Source organism: Saccostrea echinata, unplaced genomic scaffold (assembly GCF_033153115.1).
Source record: "Saccostrea echinata isolate AGI-Se365-2 ecotype Australia unplaced genomic scaffold, CSIRO_AGI_Sech_v1 ptg000005l, whole genome shotgun sequence".
Taxonomy (NCBI): Eukaryota; Metazoa; Mollusca; class Bivalvia; order Ostreida; family Ostreidae; genus Saccostrea; species Saccostrea echinata.
The window spans coordinates 11267412-11282830 of NW_026889754.1; the positions used below are offsets into that span (position 1 = coordinate 11267412).

General features: G+C 33.1%; 1 long non-coding RNA gene across 1 annotated transcript; it reads right to left on the reverse strand.

The window, feature by feature from the left end:
* Positions 1-6334: 6334 nt before the first annotated feature.
* LOC133180050 (uncharacterized) lies at positions 6335-10522 on the reverse strand. The gene is made up of 4 exons (XR_009720257.1): positions 10380-10522; positions 9285-9340; positions 7014-7148; positions 6335-6619 (listed from the first exon to the last, which is right to left on the reverse strand). It is a non-coding gene; the product is annotated as an uncharacterized LOC133180050 (long non-coding RNA).
* Positions 10523-15419: the final 4897 nt, after the last annotated feature.

Sequence of the window (15419 nt, forward strand, 5' to 3'; positions counted from 1 at the left end):
AAAATAGTCTTAATTTTAAGCTTAAATTGGGGCTATTTTTTTCTGGATTTTCACAATATATTTGCTATATTTATCAAATATGATGATAGATAAATATGTGATCTTGGACCAGCATAAAACAGTTCACGGCACAAAATAACTTAGTGTGTAGGCTGCATGGAAAAATAGGAATCTAAACTTAACAATTCTGTAAATACTTCGAAAGAGAAAAATGATCATTGTCTTCTTTAAAAAAAATTTCCGTCACAAAATATAGTTCATCATTTAATGCTTTTGGTATGAAATTCAATCATGGGGTTTTAACCGAATACAATTTAATTGGCATTGTAGAATCCAAATTTATTGTAATAATTAAAACATTCTGCAGAATTTATGAAATAATGGTCAAGACAAAAATCTGCTCAGAAGCGAACCTCTTTAACCCGCGGTTTAGGTCTCTTAGACCCCCCTGCCACTTTTCATGAAATTGGAATTCATATGTTTGCTCTTTGGGTTTGGTCTTCATAATTGTTCTCTCACGGGCTAGTCTTACACCATATGCCCGACCATCCCAACTATGTCGTCGTGTTTCTTAAATCTACTGGAACACATCGAACATTGGAATGTCTCGGTAGCTCAGTCGGTAGAGCGCTCGCTCCGTGATCATCGGAAGGTCGTGTCTAAATCACGGCCGCGACTGAACCAAAAGCAAATCAAGTTTTGCTGATTTAATTATTGATGACAATTTTGAATTTAGATAGACTCAAGGAGGAGGCATTTTTTGTGATATTTCTAAAATATTAAAAAATTCAAGTATATAAGAGAACCAGGAGTCTCTATTTGTACTAAGTGTTTTGGAATTGATAAAAGCATTGTACAGACGAGAATTATTATCACAATTTTCCAATCTATGCCAATATAATAACACTGATTTTATGATATCAATATAATATGGAAATCACCCAAGTTCTGACAATGCTGCAAATTTTGCACTTTTGTTATGAACACCCAGTATAAATTTACAAAACTTCAAATGTAGCTTGTCGGGTGCTGAAAAATTATATACATTGTCAATTGATAGCATTTCTGAATGACTCACCCCATATTTCGCTGTTATTACGAGCTAGATAGAGAACGAGTTAACCATAATGCTTATTTGCAATGTAAATGCGAACATCAAATATTCGATCAAAGCCAAAGCTATTATACCTAACAGACGAATTTCGTCATTGCTTTGAGAAACAGTGGCTTTGTTTTTATTCTTTTTTTTTTTCTTGTACGTCGGATTTGTAGAATTGTTATAAGTCTTTAGGTTATGAAATAGGGAATGTCAGACACTTCGGCCCAACGACACCTCGGCCCAACGACATCTCGGCCCATTGACACCTCGGCCCCGACGGGTCGGCCCAAGATTTGAGACACCTCGGCTCACGTAAAAGACACTTCGGCACAAACAAAAATGTATTATTTTAAACATATTTATTTGATATTTTCTTAAGTATTTTATTATTATAGGGACTATATGCGACGGATTATATTATTATATATATCCATGAAATAAAAAAGAAAATAATTGAATAATCTTCCGAGAGTAAGTTGACGGTAATTAAAAAAAAAATGTCTATCACATTGTGCTAATCGTTAAACAAACAAGAAGACGCAGCGCATCCTTCGAAGTCTCAAGCGTGTGTCATATGGGGTGGTGACAATGAGGAGTTAATTACGAGCAGGCTAATTAATCCAATTGTTGGGTACAAACCACATATCTTCCTTGGTTGGTTTAGGGAAATATATACATTATGCTCTAATATTACGCAAAGATCTATCAGGTTAACGTAACTTCTATATCTGTGTAAGGTTAAGTTGAGTTTATAAATTAAAAAAAAAAAAAGAATCAACTAGAAACTCTTGTTGCTAAAGCAACAAAGAAGGTCTTCCGTTCTCCTCTATTGATCTGCATGAATGAACTTTTATATATGTTAAAAAAGGCACATGATTTTTTTAATTGATTTCGGGAAAACGAACGACAGGAGGTGTAACTTACCAAGATTATTGATGTAAGTTTAAACTATTAAAGTCTCAATAACATTTACAAAAATCAGTTTTATTTTTTTAAATGTTTGACTAAGAAGATTCTATAAAGAAATGTTTCAATATTTGATTTATTCCATCACTTCGTGTGACAACCGGAAGTGACGGCGGAAAATGTTAACCAAAATGGATTTGCCTACTCATCAAGATCTACCAATCCTATAAGTTTGGTGTCTTAATTTCTTACCGTTTACGAGATGTAGCTATGATAACTTCTCATTTTGAGGACAGGAAATCAGGCAACCGGAAGTGAATATTTTAAAAAATATATTTGAAGTTTCTGTAGACATTTGCAGTCTGAATAACATATTCAAAAATATTTTATCTAAAAAAGTATTTATGGGAAAGAAATGTACTCAAATTACGTAGTTTTTCTCTTATATCCGGAAGTTTACGGTTTTTTTTACCGGTGGTACTGATACATCTTGAAACTACAAATAAGATGCTATAATGTGATGCAAAAAAAGTTTCAGAAGAGACAAGTTGTATTTTCACTTTGTTTGATCACTTCCTGTGACGACTGGAAGTGACGGCGGACAATCTTATCCCCGGTGGTTCTGCGTACTCATCAAGATCTAACAATTTTACAGGTTTTGTTTGTTAATCTCTTTCCGTTTACGAGATCTAGCCATGATAGCTTCTCATGTTGAGGACAGAAATTCACGCGATTGGAAGTCAATTTTGCAAAGATAACTGAAAGTATACAATCGAGGATGCTTGCATATAAATATGATTAATTCTTGTTTTGCTGTGCTTGAGAAGGTATTGCACATGTGAAACCTTTATCTTCCATTTTGGCCTGCCTTCTCTCAGGGGTAAAGCTTGTAAGAAATTTTAATCTATACTACCAGAGAATATCAAAGTCATCTTTGATGGTACAGAGGTTCTTTAGAAGAATTTTAAAATATGTATATGTCATTCATTTTTCAAGAAATTGTTGCAATATCAAGAAGATGAAACTAAAAAGTTTACATTTACAGCAACAGACAATCGATAAAAGCTCACTTGAGCTTTCTGCTGTGGTAAACTAAAAATGTAGTTATGGGAAAAGTGATGCCCAAAATCTAAAATGAAATGTAACTAAAAATAAATGCACAATTTAAATGAAATATTAAGAGTAAAATGTATGTAAACTAGTTCGCCTGTTAGTACTTGAATTGTGCATTTTCTAAAGTTTCAGTCAGAACATCAAATGAGAAGAGATATACAAATTTTGCATTCTTTTATTTCAGTAATGTCATTTCAATTTGACATTGAGCTATTCCAGGTAAAAAATGTAATATGGAAAGTTTAAAAGGCACTTTTAATTTTACCTAACCACTTGTATTGTTAATTGTTTTTCCCCCCAATCAGCATTACATTGAATTGGAAATTCTTTTGATATAGCACCATTCATCTAAATTCAAAATAAAAAAATTGCGTTTTTTCTGCTACAGGTTGAATAGATAGCGCTCGTCAAAGTTAATGATACTCACTACAAAAATTGTACGATGTGATGTGTTTGAGATGGAACATTGTATGCTGTCTGTAAATTTCAAATGAAAGTAATTTGTATACTTTACTACCTAAAAAAATGTATTAAGTGCCTTCTAGCCCCCTCCCCCACAACCAACTACATTTTTTCTGGAATAGCTGGAACAATAATTATGTGTAAAAACAACAAAATAAGAACTGATAACATTCGTTCAAAAATCCTGTGAAAGGACTTTACCAAAAATGTTCACAATATAATAAAAAAAAAAGTTTCATAATGTGGTCAGGATATAGGCAAGTAATGATTTTTTCACACACATTAATAATGTTGCAAAAATAGGTTGCATTTGTGAAATAATAAGAATAAAATGTTAAACAGTATCGATGAGCACATTATACAATGTGGTTACCAGTATTTTTTGGAACATCTTATCTCAAAGATGGATGTGTGTTGTATTTGACACAGTTTAAAAGAAATACAAGTCCATAGGACATAAATGTTGCATACAGGTTTCATTAAGGCTAAAAAAAAATTAATAGTTTCTCAGGCCCAAAAATTAAATGCATCAGGTAGGTTTTCTTTTAAGTTGTAATATGTATTCAACTTGAAATTATGTTATTCCAAATATTTCTTTGAATATTTATTCATAAAATATTGTGAATTTTGAAGATATATATCGTTTTCTAATAAATTATCTATCATTTAAGATAGAATTAATGAGGTGGGGAATAACTCAATGTTTTTTTTAAACCTGGAAAACTATAAAAGAAAAAAAAGAAAAAGATCATTGCGGTTGTTTTTGAAATGATATGGTGGTAGCCTTAGAAGCTATTGATTAATTTTTGTTGCACTAATAATGAGTAAATAAAGTGTTTTTGCTTGTAAAACTGAACTTGTGACAAATTTAAGAAAAGCATGTTTATGACCTAGAGAAGTCAATTGGTCAAACAATATCTGTGCACTTGAAATATTTTACCCCTACACATTGGGAAATAGGGTTTCAAAATAATAGATCAATTTCTTCTGTTAAATTGTTTCGAATGCATAGACCAAACAATATGACCTCTAATCATATTTATAAAAAGTGAGGTATAAAAAAAATGCTTTCAAATTTGCCATAAAAACTTGAAAACTTGAAACCTGTTTACCAAGGTTACTTGATAATAAAAATCAATAAAAACATGTGCACTTCTGCAAGAAAAAGGTCAGCAATAAAGAAGTGGTGCGACCATGAGTGACATTGCTCACCTGTTAGTAATACATGTCACGGCCAAGAAGAAAGCAAAATGAAATCCAGTGTGGCTAAAACGTCCAAACATACAACTTAAGGGGGTGGGGGGTTATATGAATTAACTTGAATCTACACTAAATGACAATGGTTTAATATAGATGTTAATGTGTTGATGTGCTATGGGTTTTCTAAATAAAAGTTTGAAGCCTAGGAATTAAAATTTGAAAACATGTTGACAGAATTATGTGTGGATGTTTTCATAAAAAGATCACTAATCATGATTATGTTGTTGAGAAAACTTATAAAAAAAATCCTTTATTGTTATATGTAAAGCCTTGACTCAGCATTGTTTCCCCATTCTCCATCATTTGGTAATGTTGTAAACAAATTTGAATCTACAATACTTGGGCCAAAATAAAATTATACTTTGTTTGGTATTGAATATCTCAATAGATTCAACATTGAACTTGAGAGGCTAAGTCCCTTATGTTGAAATAAAAAAGATTGTTCAGATCCCAGTTAGAAAATTGCAAGGATAAGAAATGAAAAATATCTGACAGTATGACAACTCACAAGCTAGTCTTTGAAATGTAATGTTAAACAAGAGCAATGCTATGAAATACACTGATAAAATTGTTTAAAAAATGATTTTTTAAATAAAATAGAAGTTTGACGTTTAAGGTGAATTCTAATAAATGTTCAGATCTAACATCTGAATTAGATTGATATATGAGTACCATTCTGTGTAGTGCTATATATAATTTTTCAAAACAAAACAAAACATATCAATAAATAAAAGAAAGAAAATTATTGAAAATCTTTACTGTTCACCAAGATTTTTTAATCATTTAGCTTCAATTAAAAAAAAAAAAAAAAAACCTCCCTCCCTCATGGGTCTGAAACCCCCCAGGTGGCAATTCTAAACAAACATTTCTTTAAGGATGGCGTTGTGTATGTTTTGATATGTATATTTCCAATGGCATGTTTTTGAAGCTGTTTCAGAAGGAAATATTTGTTTAATATATATTCGTTTATTAAATTTGATTGTCCACTGTTTAATTACCTTAACCCTTGGGGTCATGATTTATACAAATATAATAACACAACTTTTTTTTTTTTTTGTAAATATGAGCAATTTTGGCTTTGTTATTCTTGAGAGATTTTCAATTTTTTCCTATAAATATTTGTACTAAAAATATGATTTTCATTTGAAAAGCACCCTTTCATGAGGGGACATTTAATGATTTGAACTAATTAAATGACTACCTGAGGATGCATACATATAAGATGTCAAAGATCATGGATTTGTTGTCTTTAAGAAGATTTTTTAAAGTTTTTTCTTATATATTCGTATGTTAAACTTTGATCATATCTGGTGGCCTCAGGCTATATCTGGGGGTCATAATTTAAAAATCAAATTTTGTAATGTGCAATACTTGAAGATGTTTCCAGATTAGTTTTATATTTTCCCAACTCTGTGGTTCTTGATGAGGAGGTTTACAAACATGCCACAAAATTTTAATTATGTCTTCATTATTTCCCTTTATAAGAGGTCATACATGGCCTTTCATATGAAGATAGTAGTTGAGTCTTCTGTGGTCAAGGATGCTTTGTGTTTAGTTTTATTGAAATTGGTCCAGTGGTTCTTGAAAAGAAGTTAAAAATATGAAATGTTTACAGACAGACGGACAGCTAGACAGACGACCAAATTATGATTAGAAAAGCTTATTTGAGCTTTGAATTATAGCTGAAATGAAATGGGCGTTGTTCAAATTGTTCAAAAGAAGTACTTTTCTTGAAAAGTTTAATCTCTCTTAGGTTTCTTTGCTGGGTTGATCTTCTCTCTGGAAAAATGAAGAATTATGAATGAAAATTAAAGTTGCATGAAAGTACTTTAAAAATATTGTGAAGATCTATTTCTTCAAGAGTTTCATTAAAAATGGATTAATAGTAAAAATGTTTTGATATACTTTATATTGATAGTATTTGCAATGTTGTAATATATAAATTTTTGACCTCATTGATAATACCGAAGAAATTTTTTTCCAAATAATTATATTTGTTGAAGAGGTACAATCTGTAATACTAGATATATTAAAAGTAAAAAGTTGAAATTTTGCATTATTGATAATGTTTGCAATTATTTTAATGAGAGATTTTGAGATCATGATTATATAATTATTTTAATGAGAGTTTTTGAGATCATGATTATATATATAGTTATATAAATAACTTTACAGTTCAACAATGGTAAATCCATGAGCGCTTCCTTTGATATGTATGTCTTGTTCGAACCCTCTGGGAAATATTCTTTCCAGTTCCGTTGTTTTTACTTTATAAGTTTTTGTGTCAATGATGAGATAGCTGAAGTCCCTAGATGAAAAAAAAGATGATCTTTGAGTCACTATGGCTAGTTTAAGAATTTTTTTTTCAAATTTCTTTATTTAAGGGTCCTCCACACCATGTGACCTGTGACGTATATAGAGAAAAAATACTTTTACTTCCGATTTTATTGAGAAAATACATGAACAAATTGTCCTTCCACTGTTTGTAAACAATAAACACATGGCATGATGATCACGGAGTGACCGATGAAAAGGATTGCGGTATTTTTTTTTTTCAATAAAAGAACAATAGACGTCTTGGATTATTATTATAAAGATAATAATTCCTAGACAACAGGTACCGATGTGTATGACGAGAAAAGTATAGGTTATTTACACTTTCAGGCTAATCAACCGAGTCTGTTTTTGATACTGTGTAGTTGAACATGTTGAAATTTCGGCACACTAATTTGTACGTTTCAATAATACATTATCTCATTGTGTGTTTATAAATATTGATAAAATAGTGTGCGTTTATAGTTTTTCTCTTTTATTTTTGTCCGGTTCAGTGGCTAGTATATTACTAAATTATAATAGTATGGTGACGTAAGCGGAGACTTGCCAAAGTTTTTGAGTCCCGAGCAACAGGAAAGATAACTCCAAAAAGGAACTTTGATACCAGAGATTTTGAAAATGTTTTTTCTACATCAGTGCATTTAATTTTAATTCAATTTTTTTATGTAATCTAATTCATTAATGTTTCTTCTCTTCAAAAGGAGTCCTTGTTGATTTTTCTCGTGATGTATTTCAAAGAAAAAGAGTTTTATGTACTTCTTATAAATAAAATAAATTTCTGTAAAAAATGTGTTGATCGATAAAATTGAGTTTTTATGGTTATTCTGTGAGCTTAAAAATATACGAAAGGGTAAGGCAAATTTTTTTTGCTAGGTATGAAAACGCCTCGGGAAAAATTTCTTGAAACTTGTGAAATAATTATTTTAAAAAATCAGTATAAATTATATCTTAATCCCTGGACAGTTTTTAAAGGTTGATATGTTTGTTAAAAGTAATGCTCAATAATATGCGAACATAAGCTGTGGGTGTGTGGAGGACCCTAAACTATAACAAATTAAGTTATTGTGGCCTTATTGTAAGCTCAGGTGTCCAATATCCACAAAGCTGCATTAATTTCTATTCGTAACCCAATGCCAAAACAAGACACGCTTGCAAAGAATTAAGCAAAACAAACTAGTTGTATGTACAACTATTAATTAGTTCTTGTAAAATGCATTTGTAAACTGGTTAGGGGAACCAGGTTAGTGTTATTATAGAAATATGTAACAGAAATGAGAGCAGAGTATCTTATGGAAATCGACAAAAACATCATTTTGATTTCAAAAATATGCATTTCATTTAAACAATTTAAAATTAGTAAGCTGCACCTATGACTTTAGCATAATATCAGTCTCATGCTGCATTGGTAAGTAATATGATGACCATGTGATCGAGGTAATTTGGGATCCTGTGACTAATATAATGATTGTTACTCAGAAAGACAAATAATCGCAATTTCAACTTTCAAAGATAGTTATGAGAAATTAAAGCTAATGTGCTTTCATAAAGAGCCTACATATACGCATGTTTATTCAAAACCAGAGTTAAACTGATGACAAAATATTAGAAGAAGCAAAATTTGTGGAATGTTTTTACTGAATGTTGGTCATTAAGCTTTGATTTGAAAAAACATTAAGCGGTGATTTGAACAAACTTGAATCTACACCAGCTGAGGATGCTTCTATGTAAATATGATGAATAATGACTATGCTATTCTAGACAAGATTTTAAAAAAACTTTTCCTATATTTCCTATATGAAACTTTGGTCGGCCATTTTGGGACCTTAATTGCCAATTATCTTCATTTGATCAAACTTGAATTTCCTTCACCCAATGATACTTTGTGGCAATTTTGGTTGAAATTGGCCTAGTGATTCTTGAGAAAAAGTCGAAAATGTGAAAAGTTTACAGACGGACAGACAGACAGATGGACACTGGACAAAATGTGATCAGAAAACCTCACTTGAGCCTTCGGCTCAGGTGACCTAAAAATAATAGGATATGTGATCACAAAATGTCAAGTAATCTTTCAGCTGTAGTCAGTGAAGAAGAATAAAATTTAATGACTTACTCTCTAAAATCTACCCCTTCGACTTTTCCTTCGACTATGGTGTTCTCTTCGGATTCCTATGATAGAAAAATTGTTGTAATGATTTTTAATTAAAGCATTAAAGTGGAAAGTTCATGCAACTTAATCCTTTGCTTGAAAAGACTCACTTGAATGTATTTTTTTTCTTATAGATCTGCAAGTTTTACATTATTTTTTCTATTTGTAAAATAGACAGGAGCATGCATTTTCACTACAGTCAAACCTGATTTAAGAGATGACTTGTTTGAGAACAAGAAATTGGCTACACATGTGGCCACTTTTCAAGGTTTCAAAAGAATGAATAAACCAGAAGTGTGTGTTAAGTCTTTAGCTCAACTGGTATGTTATTAAAATAAAGGAAGAAAAAAATTATTAATTAAGCTCTTTCAAATGACATCAAGAGCAATGACTCTGTGACCTTGACCGATATACTAAAAATATTTTTTTTCTGTGAATTTAACTTTCACCTTTTCTTATGAACCATAAAAGATAGAGACTTTAAATTTGGTATGCATATGCCACTGATTAAGTCGTTTCATACAACACTACGGTCAATGACCTTGTGACCTTGACAGTGTCCTATATGCTAAAAATATCTGTTTTGAATCTTCAGCATAACTTTTGAACAATGAGAGATAGAGACTTCATATTTGGTATGCATATTTTACTAATCAAGTTCTTTTGAATGACATCAAGATCTGTGATCTTGTGCCCTTGACTATGGCCCATATGCTAAAAGTGTTTTTTTTTTTTTAAATTGTGTTGAAGATGGGTGAATAGTGTTTTCCAAACACATCTTGTTCAAGATTGCACTAATTTGAGTGGTTTTGGTTCCATCCTGCAGGCGACAGGGATCATGAAATTAACAATTTTTGTTTTACATGCATGCTTTATGCCAAATTTGGTTGAAATTGGTTTACTGGCTTCAGAAAAGAAGCTCAAAATGTTCAAACATTACTGTACGCTGACGGATGAAAATGGATAGGAATAGGTCACCTGAGTTTACTCAGGTGATGTAACTTTACTCAGGTGACCTAAAAATGTAAATGTTAAGAGAACAAGAATTTCAGTTCATACCTTTATGGAAGTAAGCAGGGTTGAATTTAGTGAAATTATATCTTTAAATGTTGCAACTTCTACGTTGCAGACAGTCACGACTTCATCATTCTGCGGCAGACACTTGTCGGCATGGTCTCCCCACAATTTACAAACTACTCGGGAAGTACCTTCCATCGACTCTATTGTTATCTCCTTCCTCTTACCATTGGGCGATTCTATGATCTGTGATGACTTGAACAAATACTTTGTATATTAGAAATATGTTATACAATTTAATTGTAAAAATATAAAATGTACGTGATCTTTGTACATTATTACTGTACATTATAATCATTATGATCATGTTTTCTAAAAAGAATGTTCACAAGTATCTATAACAAGAGGCCCATGGGCCACATCGCTCACCTGAGAAGCTTTGACCATTCTGTTCTTTACCGGATTTCCCTCTTGTTATACATAATGCATCCCCACCCTACCCCACTGATGATAATTTAGACATTTTGAAATTTATACTACCCAATGATCCTTCCATGGGCACATATGTTTGAGCTTTTTTTGCCCAGTGGTTCCTGAGAAGAAGATTTTCAAAGATCTTTCTTATATATTTCTACGTAAAACTTTGATTCCCTACAATGGCCCCGCCCTTCCCCCAGGGGTCATGATTCCTACAATTTAGAATTTACACTACCCCAGAATGCTTCCACATAAGTTTCACTTTTTCTGGCCCAGTGGTTCTTGAGAAGAAGATTTTCAAAGATTTTTCCTTTATATTTCAATATAAAACTTTGATTCCCCATTGTGGCCCCGCCCTTCCCCTGGGGGTCATTATTTCAACAATTTAGAATCAACATTATACCAGGATGCTTCCACATAAGTTTCAGCTTTCCTGGCCCAGCAGTTCTTGAGAAGAAGATTTTTAAAGATTTTTCCAATATATTTCCATGTAAAATTTTGATACCCAATTGTGGCCCTGCCCTTCCCCCGGGGGTCATGATGTGAACAATTAGGAATGTAAACTATACCAGGATGCTTCCACATAAGTTTCAGCTTTTCTGGCCCAGTGGTTCTAGAGAAGAAGATTTTCAAAGATTTTTCCTATATATTTCTATATAAAACTGATTCCCCATTGTGGGCCCGCCCTTCCCATGGGGGTCATGATGTGAATAATTTAGAATCTATAATATACCAGGATGCTTCCACATAAGTTTCAGCTTTTCTGGGCCAGTGTTTCTTGAGAAGATGATTTTTTAATGACCCAACCCTATTTTTGTCTTTCCTTGATTTTCTCCCCTTGCGAGGGGATATGTCCCTTCATTTTAACAATTTAAATTGCCCTTCACCCAAGGATGCTTTGTACCAAGTTTGGTCAAAATTGGCCCAGTGGTTCTTGAGGAGAAGTAAATGTGACAAGAGGCCCAGGGACCACAGTGCTCACCTGAGCACATTGGCTACGAAAAAGCACATATCAGATCAGAAATGAAAGTTTACTGGGGGGGGGGGATTGAATTTTAACCCCCCAGGGGTTCATGATTTGAACAAACTTGAATCTACACTACCTGAAGATGATTCCATATTAATATCACCAATCATAGGTTTGAAGTACTTGTAAAGATGATTTTAAAGGTTTCCCTATAAATCCCTATATAAACTTTGGTCGGCTATTTTTGCCCAACCCTAGCCCCGGGGGTCATGGTTTGAACAAACTTGAATCAACACTACCTGAGGATGATTCCACATGAGTTTCATTTTTCCTGGCCCAGCGGTTCTTGAGAAGAAGATTTTTAAAGATTTTTCCTATATATTCCTATGTAAAACTTGGGTCGGCCATTTTGGCCCCACCCTAGCCCAGGGGTCATGATTTGAACAAACTTGAATTTACACTACCTGAAGATGATTCCACATAAGTTTCATCTTTCCTGGCCCAGTGGTTCTTGAAAAGAAGATTTTTAAAGATTTTTCCTATATATTCCTATGTAAAACTTGAGTCGGCCATTTTGGCCCCACCCTAGCCCCGGGGGTCATGATTTGAACAAACTTGAATCTACACTACCTGAGGATGATTCCATGTGAGTTTCATCTTTCCTGGCTCAGTGGTTTTTGGGAAGAAGATTTTTTAAAAATGCCATTAATTTTTCTCTAATTCATAACTATCTCCCCTTGGAAAAGGGTGTGGCCCTTCATTTGAACAAACTTGAATCCCTTTTACCCAAGGATGCTTTGTGGCAAGTTTGGTTGAAATTGGCCCTGCGGTTCTTGAGAAGAAGTCTAAAATGTTAAAAGTTTACAGACAGACGGACAGAAGGACGCCAGACAAAATGTGATCAGAATAGCTCACTTGAGCCTTCAGCTCAGATGAGCTAAAAAGTATACAGACGGACAGACAACGGACAAATGTGATCAGAAAAGTTCACTTGAGCCTTATATAAAAGAAAGAAATAAATTTATGCTTACTTTTCGTAAAATACCTCTGACTGAAACCATTCTTTTTTGTGGTGATTGGAGAATTTCCTCGACTGTTTCTTGTGGTGGGTTGAGGTATGTGTCAATGACAGATTGGTTCATTTCGAATGGAGATGTTTCAAAAACCTTAAAACATGTCAATTTTGTTCAGATTTCAGCAATATTTAGTAGAGCAGGTGCTTTGTTAAGGTACTCAGATATTTCGATCTACTTGTCTAAATCTATTATGATACAACAAGAACTGTCCAAACTGGACAAAATACCCCCCGCTGGATTTTTTAGAAGTAATATTTTCCATAATAGATATGTATCAAACACAAATTATGAAATTTTTCTAACAGTGATCTTGAACTTCCCCAAATGACCTTGGGTCAAGGTCATGACACACAATTGGGTCATGGGCAATCTTTGTGTGAAATGAGAACCTACCATGTTTATCCATAAGAAAGATATGGATCAGACACGAATTATGAAATTTTTCTTCCAGTGACCTTGAACTTCCCCAAATGATCTTGGGTCAAGGTCATGACACAAAATAGGGTTTCATGGGCAATCTTTGTGTGAAATGAGAATTTACCAAGTTTATCCATAAGAAAGATATGTACCAGACACGAATTATGAAATTTTTCTTCCAGTGACCTTGAACTTGCCCAAATGACCTTGGGTCAAGGTCATGACACACCCTTGGGTCATGAGCAATCTTAGTGTGGAGTAGTAGATTGTAATGTCCCTCTAAGAAAAATATGGACCGGACACCATTGCACAGACAGACGGACAAGGTGATTCCTATATACCCCCCAAACTTTGTTTGTGGGGGTTATAATAAAATGTCTTGTAGTGACACAAATAAAGAAGATTAGGGTTGTTATCAAGTATTTAAAGGGGGTGACTATAGTTTTATTGTGTGAAAACTACAATAGTGAAACTCTTTCTTTTTATATAATATATAGCTTGCATTAACTTTAGTGTACATGCAAAATTTGGGCATTTCAAAGCATTAATTTGTTTTCAGACCATGTAACTCCCACCTACCAACCCTTGACCCAGGAGGGGGGGGGGGCATAAAAAATAATCATTTTGCTAGATGCACCTTTCTTCATCATTAATATATATATACTTGGATCATTAGCATAAACCCAAAAGCAAAGGAAAATATTTTCTAAGAATTAATGTTTTTTTTACTGAATAATCAAAAGAGCCTTAACACCTGAACCCCTGATTCTTGGGCAATAAAAGTCACAATTTTTGAAAAGGAACTTTTGCTTATCATAACAATGTGCTTAATTAGTTTATTTAATACTCAGAAGCAGAGAAGATTTTCAAAGAATAAATGCATTTTCACTATATAATCAATAGAGCCCGCCTTTACACTAGAACCCTTGACCCTAGGGCCATAAAATTCACAAATCTGGAAGAGGCACTCTTTTTCATCATTACAGTGTACTTATTTAGTTTATTTAATACTCAGAAGCAGAGAAAAAGATTTTCAGAGAATAAATGCATTTTGACTATATAATTTATAGAGCCTCACCCTAACACCAGAACCCCTGACCCTGGGGCCATAAAATTCACAAATCTTGAAGAAACACTCTTTCTCATTTTAACTATGTTCTTAGCTAATTTATTTAAAACCCAGAAGCAAAGAAAGGATTTTCAAAGAATAAATGCATTTTCACTATATAATTTATAGAGCCTCGCCCTAACACCAGAACCCCTGACACCGGGGCCATAAAAATTCACAAATCTGGAAGAGGCACTCTTTCTCATTATAACCATGTACTTAGCTAATTTATTTAAAACCCAGAAGCAGAGAAGAAGATTTTCAAAGAATAAATGCATTTTCACTATATAATCTATAGAGCGCCGTCCTAACACCCCCTGACCCTGGGACTATAAAATTTACAATTTTGGAAAAGGCACTCTTGCTCATCATAACCATGTGCTCAATTATTTTATTTAATACTCAGAAACAGAGAAGAAGATTTTCAAAGAATAAATGCATTTTCATTATATATAATCTATAGAGCCCCACCCCAACACTAGAACCCCTGAACCTGGTGCCATAAAATTCAAAAATCTGGAAGAGGCACTCTTTTTCATCATAACTATGTACTTAGTTTATTTAAAACCAAGAAGCAGACAAGAAGATTTTCAAAGAATAAATGCATTTTCATTATATATAATCTATAGAGCCCCGCCCTAACACTAGAACCCTTAACCCTGGGGCCATAAAATTAACAAATCTGGATGAGGCACTCTTGCTCATCATAACTATGTATTCAGTTAGTTTATTTCAAACCCAGAAGCAGAGAAGAAGATTTTTAAAGAAAAAATGCATTTTCACTATATAATCTATAGAGCCGCGCCCTAACACTGGAACTCCTGACCCTAGGGCTATAAATTTACAATTTTGGAAAAGGCACTCTTGCTCATCATAACTTTATGCTTAATTATTTTAGTTTATTTAATACTCAGAAACAGAGAGGAAGATTTTAAAAGAATAAATGCATTTTCACTATATAATCTATATAGCGCCGCCCTAACACTAGAATCCCTGACCCAGGGGCCATTAAATTCACAAATCTGGAAGAGGCACTC